Below are 12,692 nucleotides of genomic sequence, written 5' to 3'. Positions count from 1 at the left end.
GGTGAACAGCACCCCTTTATGACTTCTGCATCAGCTCCTGCCTCCAGGTTCCTGCCCTGTTTGAGTTCCTGTCCTGACTTCCTTCACTGATAGACCTGGAAATGTAAGTGAGATAAACCCTTTCCTCCCCAGCTGCTCTGCTCATGGCGTTTCATCGCAGCAATGCTAGCCCTAAGCAGGACAGTAATAAAGTACACCCTAAGCGTGTATCCTTACTACATCCCTAGATTAGGCACCTCTCATTTTGTTGTGCCATTCATCACAGCAATAGTAACCCTAACTAGTACAGTAACAAACTACACCCTAAGTACATATCCTTACTGTACCCCTAGATTAGGGTGTCTCTCAACAGAGATGCTTCTTTTTGTAGTAAGTGGTGATCAGTAGAGAGACCCCCAGCTGGTGAACATGCGGAGAAGGAGAGACTATGGGCTGCTTAGCATTCAATGGAACCTCCATATCATACTGCTTCCCCCAAGGGGCTCGTCATGGATGTAAGAGCCAGAGGGAGTCAATGTCTGCATCGAAACCATGTCAGCCAGACACGACAGTGCAGCTGCATGCATAAACTCATAGTAACCAGGACTGCATGCTTAGCACCAATGCAAGATGAAGCCACATAAAATTCTAGCATACATGGGAGAGAGACCCATGAAGTCCCATCCTAGCTGAGGAGCTACTAGTAATTGGTAACTGCTGAGGAGGTGCAGTTTTCTTCAGGGATGCAGCCCTGGCCAGAGATCCAGGTTCCAGGAGATGGTCCCACACTTGTTCATGTGCAGGTTACACTAAATGAACTCAGTGGGTATTTAAAAAAAGAGAGAGCACATGAGGTGGGAGGGATAGGAATGAAGGATGAGAGAAAAATAGATTCGATCAAAACCCATTATAGGTATGTATGAATAGTAATAAAATATTTAGTAATCCTCTCATGTCTTTAATGCCACCTCTCCCTTTGGGTGACTCTCTCCTTGCTAAGGCAGACTGCATGCAGCGCTGCCAGGACAGAGAGCCTTGTTGCTGGTGACTAGGAAACACACGGGCATTCCTTTCTTGCACAGGCTCACCGTCATGGTAATTAATTGGCTCCAAGAAATGCAAGCCAAAGTTTTCTAAGATTTAACAGCCAAGCCTAGGGTAGAAATCCACATGCTTCCATGATTTTGGTGCACACACCTCTGCTTGCAAACCCTGCTGGGAGTTGTGTCAGCAAAACCCCTCCCTGATCTTCCTCTCCTGGAAAAGGAGGTGATGAGTGCATAGGAAGGGGACTCAGGGAAACCACACGTCGTGGGTTTGCTTGTTACATTTGCCTTTTAACCTGTTGGGAGATTGCCAAGAGCTCCATAGGTTTGAAAATGGACGAATGCTCCTTATTGGGCTCCTGAGCAATAGAGATCAAGAAGCAGTGGTAACAGTAACAGTTGGGAAGAAATGGATTCTAAAACCACCCTTTCCCTATGGGGATAAGGAATGGTCAACTCTTCATTTTTCTAGTGGCTTTGATCTTTTTAGATTTCACTTTTTAATTTTTATTTTATGTGTATGAATGTTTTGTGGTATGTATGTCTGTGAATCACATGTGTATAGTAACTATGGAGGCCAGAAGAGGGTCAGGTTTCCTGGAACTGGCATTGCAGATAGTTGAGTCACCATGTGACTGAGAATTGAACCCACGCCCCCTGGAAGACCAGTCAGTGCTCTTAACCACTGAGCTGTCTCTCCAGCCCCATCTAATATCTTGTTATGCTGATTGCTGACTTGGTAGTTTTTCTTGACCAAGCACAATTTTAATTGAGTCCTGTACTGTGTGTGTATGTGTGTGTGTGTGTGTGTGTGTGTGTGTGTGTGTGAGAGAGAGAGAGAGAGAGAGAGAGAGAGAGAGAGAGAGAGAGAGAGGGAGGGAGAGAGAGAGAGACAGAGAGAGAGAGAGAGAGAGAGAGAGAGAGAGAGGGAGGGAGAGAAGGCAGGGGGACATGTGGGGATGGGCAGTTGATTTTGAAGTGACATTGTACTATTCTCTGCCTGGCAGAGCCCTGTGCCCCCTTGCCATGATCTCTTAAAGGCAGGTGACTCCGCTGATTGTTTGTAGAGGCTGATGACATTTACACCATCAGTCAATCTGTTGATCTTCTTTACCCAGATGGCAAATAGTGAGAATGTGTCGGTACGTTGCTATTGCTGTACTTACCAGGGTCCCAGGACAAATCTATTCCATTTGCAAGTCTAAAAAAAAAATGACTCAAATAATGTCCCAAACTATGAATCACCAGAGGTTGGGGTTATAATCAAGCATCCTTTGCTTTCTGCCATTTATGAGCTTCCTCTCTCTCTCTCTCTCTCTCTCTCTCTCTCTCTCTCTCTCTCTCTGTGTGTGTGTGTGTGTGTGTGTATGTTGTATGCTGTGTGCACACACATGTACATGCATGCATGTGTGTGTTGAGACAGGATCAAACAGTACGGCTTAGACTGTCATGATACTTACTAAACAACCCAGGAAAGTCTCTCATTCACAGTCCCCCTGCCTCAGCATCCTGAATGTTGGGAATGTAAACATCAGCCATCAGCCACTGGGACTCGCTAGACTAATAGCCCTTTTCTACACCACACACACACACACACACACACACACACACACACACACACACACTTGTTTTAAAACTAGTGGTCTACGTGCCTCTAGAGTTTGGCGCCTTTTCTGGGCAAATCCTCTTCACAGGCACTAACTTGCACGATGCCCGATACTGACTCTTGTTCTGGGTAGAGGTTCTAGAGAATGCGCCTACTACAAAGCCGGCTTCATCTTACAGTTTCTTCCTCAGTGTCTGACACACACTTGTGCATTGGGAAGGTAGACACTCTGGATTTCTGTGTTGGAGTGCTTGGGCCTTCAGTTTTAAGGTCTTAGCTTTAAAAGAGCCAAAATACTAAGGTGAAGATTCCATCCGATGGGGGGTCCGTTTCATGGTTTCCCCTTATGCCTAGCCAATGAGCACTCTGCTCCACCATCCTTCCTACTCTGGGAGGTTTTCCTTTTATTTTGACATCTTGGGATTTTAAAAACCTTTCCAGAAAAAAGGACAAGCCAGTGAAGGTGAGCCCAGTGTCTTTGAGAACCCTCTAAATGCCTTTCTCTTTAGGCTTTAGGCTAATTTATCTAGCAGTATATGATCAGTAGTAGGAGCTGGAGCTGGAAAGATCCAGAGAGCTACAAAGCATGGCTTCTGCATTGCATGGCCTCTGCCTGGCCCCTTCTGTTTTGTTGAGCATGGGCTATGGGTTCGATTGTGTCTTTTTGTTCATTTTCAGTTTGCTTGAGGAAGCACAGTTTGATTGATGTTTTCAGAACTTCTAGTCCAAGCCGTTGACTCCTCTCCTCTACAAAGAGTGGCTGCACCGTCAACTGCCTTGGCCATCCTAAAGCCCAGGTGAAGGGCAGGCCATACATCGAAATGAATCACAGTTTACGGGCTGTGACCCTTAAAGAGCTGTTCTTGCTTTTGGAATAGACTCCTGGGCACATAGCTTTTGTCTGGTCCTCATTCTGCTCTAGGTCTTTTAAGTTAGTGTCCTTGTGTACTTGAGGCTGTGACTCGGGCCTGCCTTGAAGTGTGCTTCTCTGCTTGACCTGGGCCCTGCTCGTCCCCTCTGTCCCACCCAAGCCTTGATCGGGGATGCTTTGCCAACCTCACCCTCCTCACCTAGAGCAAACAGGATGTGGCTGGAGCCACATAAGACCTTCCAGATAGACCAGCGGACGCTTTCTGCCTCAATGCTGGGTAGGCTCAGGGTGATGGGCTGGGTTCTTCCCATTGCCCATGTCTGCTTTGCCTAGGAAGTCTCTCTGGCTCCTTCTCCCTAGCCGATTTCCTATGCTCTACCGCAGTTTTCTCCCTCTGGGAGCTTTTGTGAGGACCAAATGCGAAAGTTCATGAAAAGTGCCTAAAACAATGACTGCAGCCTCACCAGAGCTCATCCCAGGCCAGGCTACTTACTACCAGAGGAGGGTCCTACCCATAGCAGTAGCCGTGCAATAGCTGTGTATCATAAGGCCCTCGGCAAATACCTAGCAGCTGTCCTCATCACATTCCCATCCTTCTACATCTCCGGCTTCCCCAAACAGCTGGTCTTTTGTGCCATTGAGTATCTAGTACCACTGGGTCCTGCCTTGCCCAGAGATGTACTCTTTTTCTCTAGTCCTGCTGCCTCATTAATAAAGCCATACTTGTTTGCACAGGATGCTACATCTGGAACCTTCTTCACTCGGAAACGGGGCCTTGCAAGCCCATGCGTGCTGGGATGGGAGTCTGTCATGTGGGAACCTGTCGCTTCCATTGGGACAGCTTTCATAAATGACACACGCCATTATGCTGCTCCTGTGTAATTTTATGACACGGGATAATGACTGAAATAACCCTAACAACCGAGAAATCCCAGCATCATTGTACGTGACAGATTATTCCAATGGTTAACATGTTTTCATTTCAATTAATGCTCATTATTTTGTCTCTGGTTCAAAATAGCCACCATGTCAACAATCTGGGTAGCTCCCATCCCTGCTTTAGAACCAATTAGTTTTGATTTTGCAAACAAATTCAATTTTATTCTTGAATGGGCAGTTTGATATTAGCATGAGAATAGATCCATGCAGTCCTTTGGCGGCAGCAAACCAATGCTGTTATTCCTGGGCAGAGATTGTCTGCTGATGGGTTCTTACACCTCTGCGCTGATAGGCCCATCTTAGGCAACCAGAGAACAAAGACAAGCCAGGAAATTAGGTCTGTTGATGGAGGGAGGATTATGTAAGCCTTGGTTTTTCGGCCGGGGAATGGGTCCTAATGGCAGTTACCCCCAGAGAGCTGCTGTGAGAAGAAGCAGGGAGGTGCATTTGGGCCTCTAGATTGGCGTGTCGTGGTTACTCGAAGCAAATGGACTGGCCTGGCTGTCATTTACTCTTTGGAGTTGCCTTGCCCCTTCACCAGCTGTTCACACAGAGAGGGAAACTGATCTTCCCACAGACACTCAAGCATGGTAGGATGCTGTGTGACAGGAAAGCCCCTCCTCGGTGACTGAAAGAAAGGAAAAGAAGGCAACATTTCTCCCGTGTTTTTATCAGCCACCCACTCCCAGTCCTCTTGTCATTAAAATATACTGACAGAGATGACTGAATTTTGAACAGCAGGATCACGTTGGTAAATTTATTCATACACATGTATTTATTGTTGAAAAAATGATTGTTCTGCCAGTTTCTGCGGTGGGCCTTGACCATGGCAACACTCTGCAACAGCGGGGACTGGCAGGTCACGGCTGATGTCGTCAGACTCCCTTGACATTACCTGACGGCAGGTGTGTGACGGGGGAGGCAGCATGGCTGAATCCAAAGCGGGAGTGGTCAGCACCAGCGTAGGCGGCCAGAAGTTAAAGGTGACATGTCTGGGAACCTGGACAGGAGCAGCCTGGAAGAGAGTCACCACTGTCTGGTCAGTCTATCCTACTGTGGTCACCTTGTGCGTGTGTGATTCTGTCTATGACCACCTAACTGTTCTTATATAAATGATGGGCTGGATGGGCTTGCAAGTGCATCTTATAGGTGTCTTCTGATCGGTATTCCAAAAAAATGTTTTAGAGCTAAATAAATTTAACACGGTGCCCATATGTGGTACTGGGACACCCTGTGAATCCGTTAGAAGATGTGGCTGTCATTTGAGTGCAGCCCACTAGCATTTACTGATGGAGTATGCTCTTCATATTTCTGCTCTAGTCTACATTTCTTTAACAATGGCACTAAACAATATTTCTCAATTAATTGAAAGACTGTATATAACATATGATGAGAATACAGAATAACTGGCCTGCCTTCCTCTCAGAGGCAGGCAGAGGAAGAAGAATTGGTGAGAGTTACTTTCTGGAGCATATAGTATCCTAAGGAAGATAGACATAGAAGAGATACTTTGTGCTGTAGTTAATGTCACCACTGCTTCTGGTCAAAATGCTATGTTGGAACAAATATTGTTATGACGAGCTACTTGGTGTACTAGTCACAGGGTTGGAAAAGGGTCCATAGAAGGCAATGGATTGAAAGCTTGAGTCAGAAGAGGAATCCGTTGTGAAGCTAGGAAGCCACCGACAGACTCAAATAGAAGAGATGTGGGCACCACCAAGAGCTGGCTGGATATAGAAACAATAGGCCCAAGTGGGCAAGATGGTATAGACAGGAAGGACAGAGGGTGCATGCTGGCTCTCAAGCTTCCGTCCTGGTATGCGTGTGCTCTTTTGGGATAGATGTAGACTTTACTATTGGCCAGATAGAGTCGAGGTGCTTGTTTGGGGCCCCTGACCTGGAAGTGATTACAAGCCACAATGAAGGCATGGACAATGCCACTGTCTGTGAAAGGCCCCAGCTATGGTGTCCCGGGAAGCTTCCCAGTTAGTTAATGTATGAACCAGCCTTTGATGAGAGGGATTGGGGGTGGGGGAAAGACACACATGTAGGCGTGAAGATATGTTAGGGAGGAGGATGATGCATGATGATACAGAGCCATCATTGAGGGCTCGGGGAAATAAGTGAGTGTAGGTGGAACAAAAGTTGGTGCATATATGTACACATGCACACATTCACATGTGCACACATCCGCATATACACACATGCATGCATATGCACACATGTACACACGCACACATTCACATGTACACACACGCACACATACACATGCAAAATGTACACACATGCACACATGCACACATATGCACACATGTACACATGCTCACGTTCGCATGTACACACATACACACATACACATGCAAAATGTACACACATGCACACATGTACACATGCACACATGTACACATACAGGTTGGTGACTGAATCCAAGCACACAGTGAGGCTGTTAAGACTGTTAAGGTAATTTACCACCAAACTATAGTCTAAAGCGTGGCCAGAGAGATAGGAGAGTGAGGATTTCATGCAGGAGGATCTCACGATCAGATATGTAGTTAAGAGCCATTTTCGTCCTTCAGAAACATGAATGAAGGGAAATTTGGTAGGCTGAGAGCAGGAAACTTGAGGAAAAGTGGTTTAATAGACTGAACAGGAGTGGTGGTGATGCTTGCTCTGGCTGGTTGTCTATAAGGGGTGTAGCTCAAATTCTAATTGGTCTTAATAATAAAAACCCAGGGTCAGATATTAGGGGTGAAAGTTGAAAGATCAGAGAAGCAGAGCAGCAGCCACTAGTTCTTAGCTCTATGAAGTCTTCAGATCGAATGGGGTGTCCTGTCTCTGCAAGTCCTCAGACTGAATCCTTAGCTCCTGTCGCCTCCCACCTTATATTCCTCTCTCTGCCCAGCCATATCACTCCCTGTCTCCACCTCCCTAGTGCTGGGATTAAAGGTGTGAACCACCATCACTGCCTGGCTCTGTTTCTCTTTTAGATGATTCAGTCTCATGTAGCCCAGGGTGGCCTTTAACTCACAGAGATCCATCTGCCTGTCTCCCAAGTGCTAGGATTAAAGGTGTGTGCCACCACTGCCTGGCCTCTGTGGCTAACTAGTGGGTTAGCTCTGCACTCTGATCCTCAGGAAAGCTTTATTTGCTACAGCTTATAGGCTGGGATTTTATTATCCTCAACCCACAGGAAGTGAGGCAAGTCTTGCAAGGCAAAAATGAGTCAGCTCAGTGACCAGGGAAAGACTGAGTGGACCTACCTCCAGACCAAATTTCTGTGTCACCCCTGTTGAAGAATGTCTGTGATACAGGGCATGACATTTCCATCAAAATGGCTTCATCGCATTTCACTCTTCATTGACTCAGATGTTGAAACACTTGAGTTAGAATTCTTAGTCACTTGCCTGGACTGAGCTGGTTTTTTTATGATTTGTATTGGATTGGAGGACTCAAATCCATACACAGGCATCAGGGAAATTCAGACCCATTGACTCACATCTAGTGGCACATAGCTTTCCAGACTTGACTTCTGGATAGATCCCACAGGTTGAATGCCATTCCCACTGAGCTTCTGCCTGGTTTGAAATAAGTGACAGCCAGGACTGCCCTCATCTCACAGGTCTTTGGGACCAGACCAGCAGCAAAATGGAATGGGATAAAGGCTTGGCACTACAAGTCTCCCTGACATCTGAGGCAAGGCCTAAGGTGCTTCTACCTAGACACGATCCATGACCATCCTCTGCTGGGCATGGCAAGTCTTCTCTTCTGCAGGTAAGGAGCTAGGGACATGCTCTCAGAGAAGCTGTTCTTACGTAACGGAGCCCTTCTAATGATAGTACAGATCCCCAGTAGGAGATTCAAGTCACACCAATCATTGCCAAGGTTTCCTGGGAAAAGAGCTATGATGCAATTGCCATGTGCCAGTGTGACATCACAAATTGCTTTCCCACCGTGTTTCTAATTCTTCATTTATATGGCAAAGTTACTTGTCTAATTAGTTTTTTAAAAGTATTTTTCTTTTCATTTTGGGATCATAATACAGTTACATCATTTCTCCCTTCTCTTTCCTCCCTCCAGACCTCCCTCCTTGCCCTCTTTCAAATTAATGACCTCTCTTTTTATTGATTGTTGTTGCATACATATATATGTATATATGTGTTCATATATATGTATATATATTTACACACAGAGAGACACATATATTCCTAAATAAACCTGCTTAGTCTGTATAACAGAAAACTGTAACCAACCAAAATGTAGAGTTACCAATGAATGCACCCACCAAATACTCCCGCACCTAAGGCTCGGGAACATTGTGGAGCGGGGGTGGAAAGATTGTCAGAGCCAAAGGACCAGCGAGTTTTCTGTGAGCCTGTGTCTCACTTGCACCCAGAAAGCCTCACCAACATGGCTGCCTAAGCCAAACTGAGCAAGAGCAACAGCAATAAACACGCCAAAGTGGACGTGGGAACGATCACAAGGCTTCAGGCCTGCACAGAGCGCTATGGGCAACCACAGAATGTGAGACTGAGAGAAATCATCTCCCCCAGGGACGAGCACACTAAGAGTTATTCACTACCAAACATGACTGTTGGGTAACTGGACACAGATGTACAGGAAACATTATCTAGTTTTAAGGCACTTGCTGCTCCAACACTCTGTGGTCCTACGGTTAACTGCAGAGTGGCAGCCACATGGCAGGCACGGGCAAAACCTCCACCCAACAGGGGAACCTTAAACATCCACGAGGTACCATAACTCTAGGAGGCACCAGCCAGCCTCCCCTCCTTGCCTCCCTTAAAGAACTTAATTTACTAGTGAGGCTCAGGTTCAGAGACAGAGAACGCTTGTCCTTAGCTGGTGATTGATCGCTGGCTGTATCTTCGCAGTGTTCACTTCTCCCTCCCAGCCTTTGGCTAAAGTCCACGAGGCTCCTTTCTCCTACAGCGTCAGCACATGGGGCATGCTCACTCCAGGGAAACCCTATGGACATTACTGCCCCTTCTGGAAGCTCAGAACAGGAATTGTCTCGGCCTTCCGGGGTCTCACCCAAGAGAAGAGCTACCACCTGTCAGCACAGCTCCTTGTTCTTGCTGTCCGACTGTCAGTGGCAGACAGGGTGTTGTGTGGAAGATGATGAATGTGAGGTGCTCTGAGGAAATTGTGGGCTCGAGGATGAGCTGTGAGCTGACAGTCCCTTCCTCTGCCCTGGAGAGTCTCACATGGTTACTTGCGTCAGTTGGCTTAAGCAGGCCTTGAGAGAGTCATGTCTGCTGAAGAAGAATACCGGCCCTCAAGTTCATGTGATTCCTAAACTCAAATGATGAAAAATGCCCATCCCAGATAGAGAGGTCAGGCCAATGTGGGCAGCTTTGGGGAAGCAGGCAGACCCCCAACAGCACAGACAAGGGTGTTCTCAAACACTTTTAAAGCTACTGTTCTAGGGTGGACTGAGATGGACCATGGTTGTTTGAGAAGAATGGCCTCCATAGCTTCATATATTTGAGTATTTGGTCTGTAGATGGTGGAACTGTTTAGGAAGGATTAGAGATGTAGGCTTGTTGGAGCTGTGTCACTGGGGGCAGACTTTTAGGTTTCGAAAGACTAGAACCATTCCCATTATGTTCTCTGCCTCCTGCTTGAGGATCAAGATGTGAGCTCTCAGCTCTAACCCCCTGAAACGTCTGTTAGGTGTGAAGAGACACCATGACCAAGGCAACTTATAAAAGAACGCCTAGAATTTGAGGACCCACAGTTTCTAGATGCTGGTGTCCAATGATCACCATAGTGGGTACCATGGCAACAGGAAGGCAAGCAGATAGGCATAATGCTGGTGTAGCAGCTAAGAGCTTATATCCTAATCTGCAAGTTGAAGAGAGAGAGAGAGAGAGAGAGAGAGAGAGAGAGAGACAGACACAGAGAGAGAGAGAGACAGACAGACAGAGAGAGAGAGAGAGAGAGAGAGAGAGAGAGAATGAACAAGAACAAGAACAAGAGCAAGAACAAGCACTAACTAAGCATGGGCTTTGGAAACCTCAAATCCCATTTCTTGCTACACCTCCTAATCCTTTCCAAACCATTCCACCAACTAGGGACCAAGTATCCAAACATATGAGTCTATGGGGGAGGTGCATTCTCATGCAAACCACCACAAAACCTAAGCCCAATTACATGCTTTCTTTTTTAAGTTGCCTTTAAAAAGTTGGTCATGGTGTATTGTGGCAGCAGCAATAGAAAAGTAACTAAGACATGGGCCAAGGCAGAGCTTCATCCTTGGACACTCTCTGCAGGCCTTAGGCCTCACCACCAGTCAGATCCAGGAGTCAGACAGGACTCCGCCTCTTTTGTGCTTCCGGTTCCCTCTTCACTAAAACAGGGTCAATCCTGGGTGGTCTCTGCCCTCCTAGAACTTTCTTATCTGATTCTTTGGTCAGACAAGTTCAGAAATGTTTTCTCTCCAGCCTAGATTCCTGTCGGCCCAGGGGCTGTGCTGTGGGTATGAACTGATTCCCTTTGATGTTGCTCTACGGGAATTCTCCAAACACTCTCTCCTCACCCACTGCCTCCTTTAAATTACTGATGAAGGCCTGAGATGTGGTATAAGATCCGAATTAGTGTTTCCTGTGTCCCTTCCCCCGCCATTCCTCTCATTTGGAAGAGGGCAACACACCTCAGCCACCATAGCTCAATTCCTGATGGATGACTAAGGTGGGGAGGGGTGGGAGGTTGGCGCAGGGGGTGTCCTTCTTCACCTGGCTGAGCAGATTTCCTTCTGGCTTCACCAGTCCTTTGTGGTTAAAGGCTCTCTGGATCTAAGCCCCGAGGGTTTATCACACTTCCACACAAAGACCACTTCCTTCTCTATGGTCCCATCTATCGGGAAACAATTATAATAGCCGCCATTTCTCTATTTCTCTTGCTTCTTGTTTTGAAGGTTGCACTAGTTCTGGTTGTTGCTGCAGAAGCAGACGCCTAAGCAAAGCAACTTGAAGGGAGAAACTGTATGTTTTGGGCTCAGGGGTGGAGAGGTTTTAGTTCACAGCTTTGCAGAGCATTATGGTGGTGGAAGGAGGAAGAAAGGGCCAGTGGCGCCTCAGCTCCCGACAGACCGGAAGCAGAAAACAAACACAGGAAGGGATCAGACCACATAGTTCCCAAGCACATGTCTCTTCCCAGAGATCCTTCTTCCCCAAATAGGTCTTGCCAGCTTCTTGTAAATCCATACTTTTTAAACCCCTTAAGGGCTTAATCTGTTGTTGAATCAGACCTCCAAGGACCCAGTAATTTTCTAAAAACATATCAACTAGCAAACAAACTCTGTTTGGGGTATTTTATATCAGCCTGTTGGAGAATTTCCCCCAAACAGGTCCCCAGAATATCATCTAGTGTAGGGCATTTCCCACAAACACATCCCCAGTACATCGGCCTGTTGGGGCATTTTTAATTCAAACCATAACACATTGTGGTTTTTATAACAGCCACCAGAAGTAGTTTCTATTTGACAAACACTGAACACTGCCGAGTGCCGGGTTGATGGGCAGTGCAGAAGTGTTTGCCCTTGGCCCATGGGAGTCACACAGTGAACTGCATGGAGATCGGCTTTGGCTGAGGGAGAAAGGACGGCAGGCACTGCAGGACCCTCTGTTTCAGTGGCCTGGGATACAGAGACAGGGTCCTGTCTGCGCACACAGCCATCACAGTCCCTGCCACATACCATTCACAACCAGGTGAGATGTGGAAGCAGGAGCTGGGATGGAAGGGAAACATGCAAACAGTCGGAAGTGACATCACCCTAGCCTTCACCAAGGAGCAAGTTGGAAGCTATGGGGAAATCGCTCTACTATATACCCGGAGATGGTTTTCTACAGCTATGAAAGAATCTTCCGGTGGCATTTAGAGTATTTCTGTATGAAGTGTTCACACAGTGGCATGGGTTGCCCCTATGGAAATAGCCCAGCAGCTTCAGGAGAGTGTAAGGCTACGAGAGGCTGTTGAGGATGCTTGTCGTGTGTTGACCCGGCACGGGGGCACACTGTACCGCTCTTTTTCTCTCTCACTGTTTCTGAGATGACTGGGATGTTCATTCCATGTGGATATGTGATTTGCACTGTTTTAATGGCTACCATTTTGCTTGGTTCAGCTATTGAATGGAATGCGTGCTTTGGAGAGAAAACTCCTGGTACCTTTTAATGGCTTGGAACAAATGGGAGTTCTGGCTAGCATCCCTCGGGCCTCTTATCTGCTTTAGGGC

The 12,692-nt window shown here is 46.9% G+C and overlaps 1 protein-coding gene across 2 annotated transcripts in view; it reads left to right on the top strand.

Moving 5' to 3' along the window:
- Spock1 (SPARC (osteonectin), cwcv and kazal like domains proteoglycan 1) overlaps positions 1–12,692 on the top strand; it is a 481,800-nt gene that overhangs the window by 340,994 nt on the left and 128,114 nt on the right. The window lies entirely within an intron of this gene.

This window comes from Myodes glareolus, chromosome 14, assembly GCF_982192425.1.
Source record: "Myodes glareolus chromosome 14, mMyoGla1.1, whole genome shotgun sequence".
NCBI lineage: Eukaryota > Metazoa > Chordata > Mammalia > Rodentia > Cricetidae > Myodes > Myodes glareolus.
Note: the sequence above shows the minus strand (reverse complement) of the source record. Positions and strands in the feature narration are given on the sequence as shown.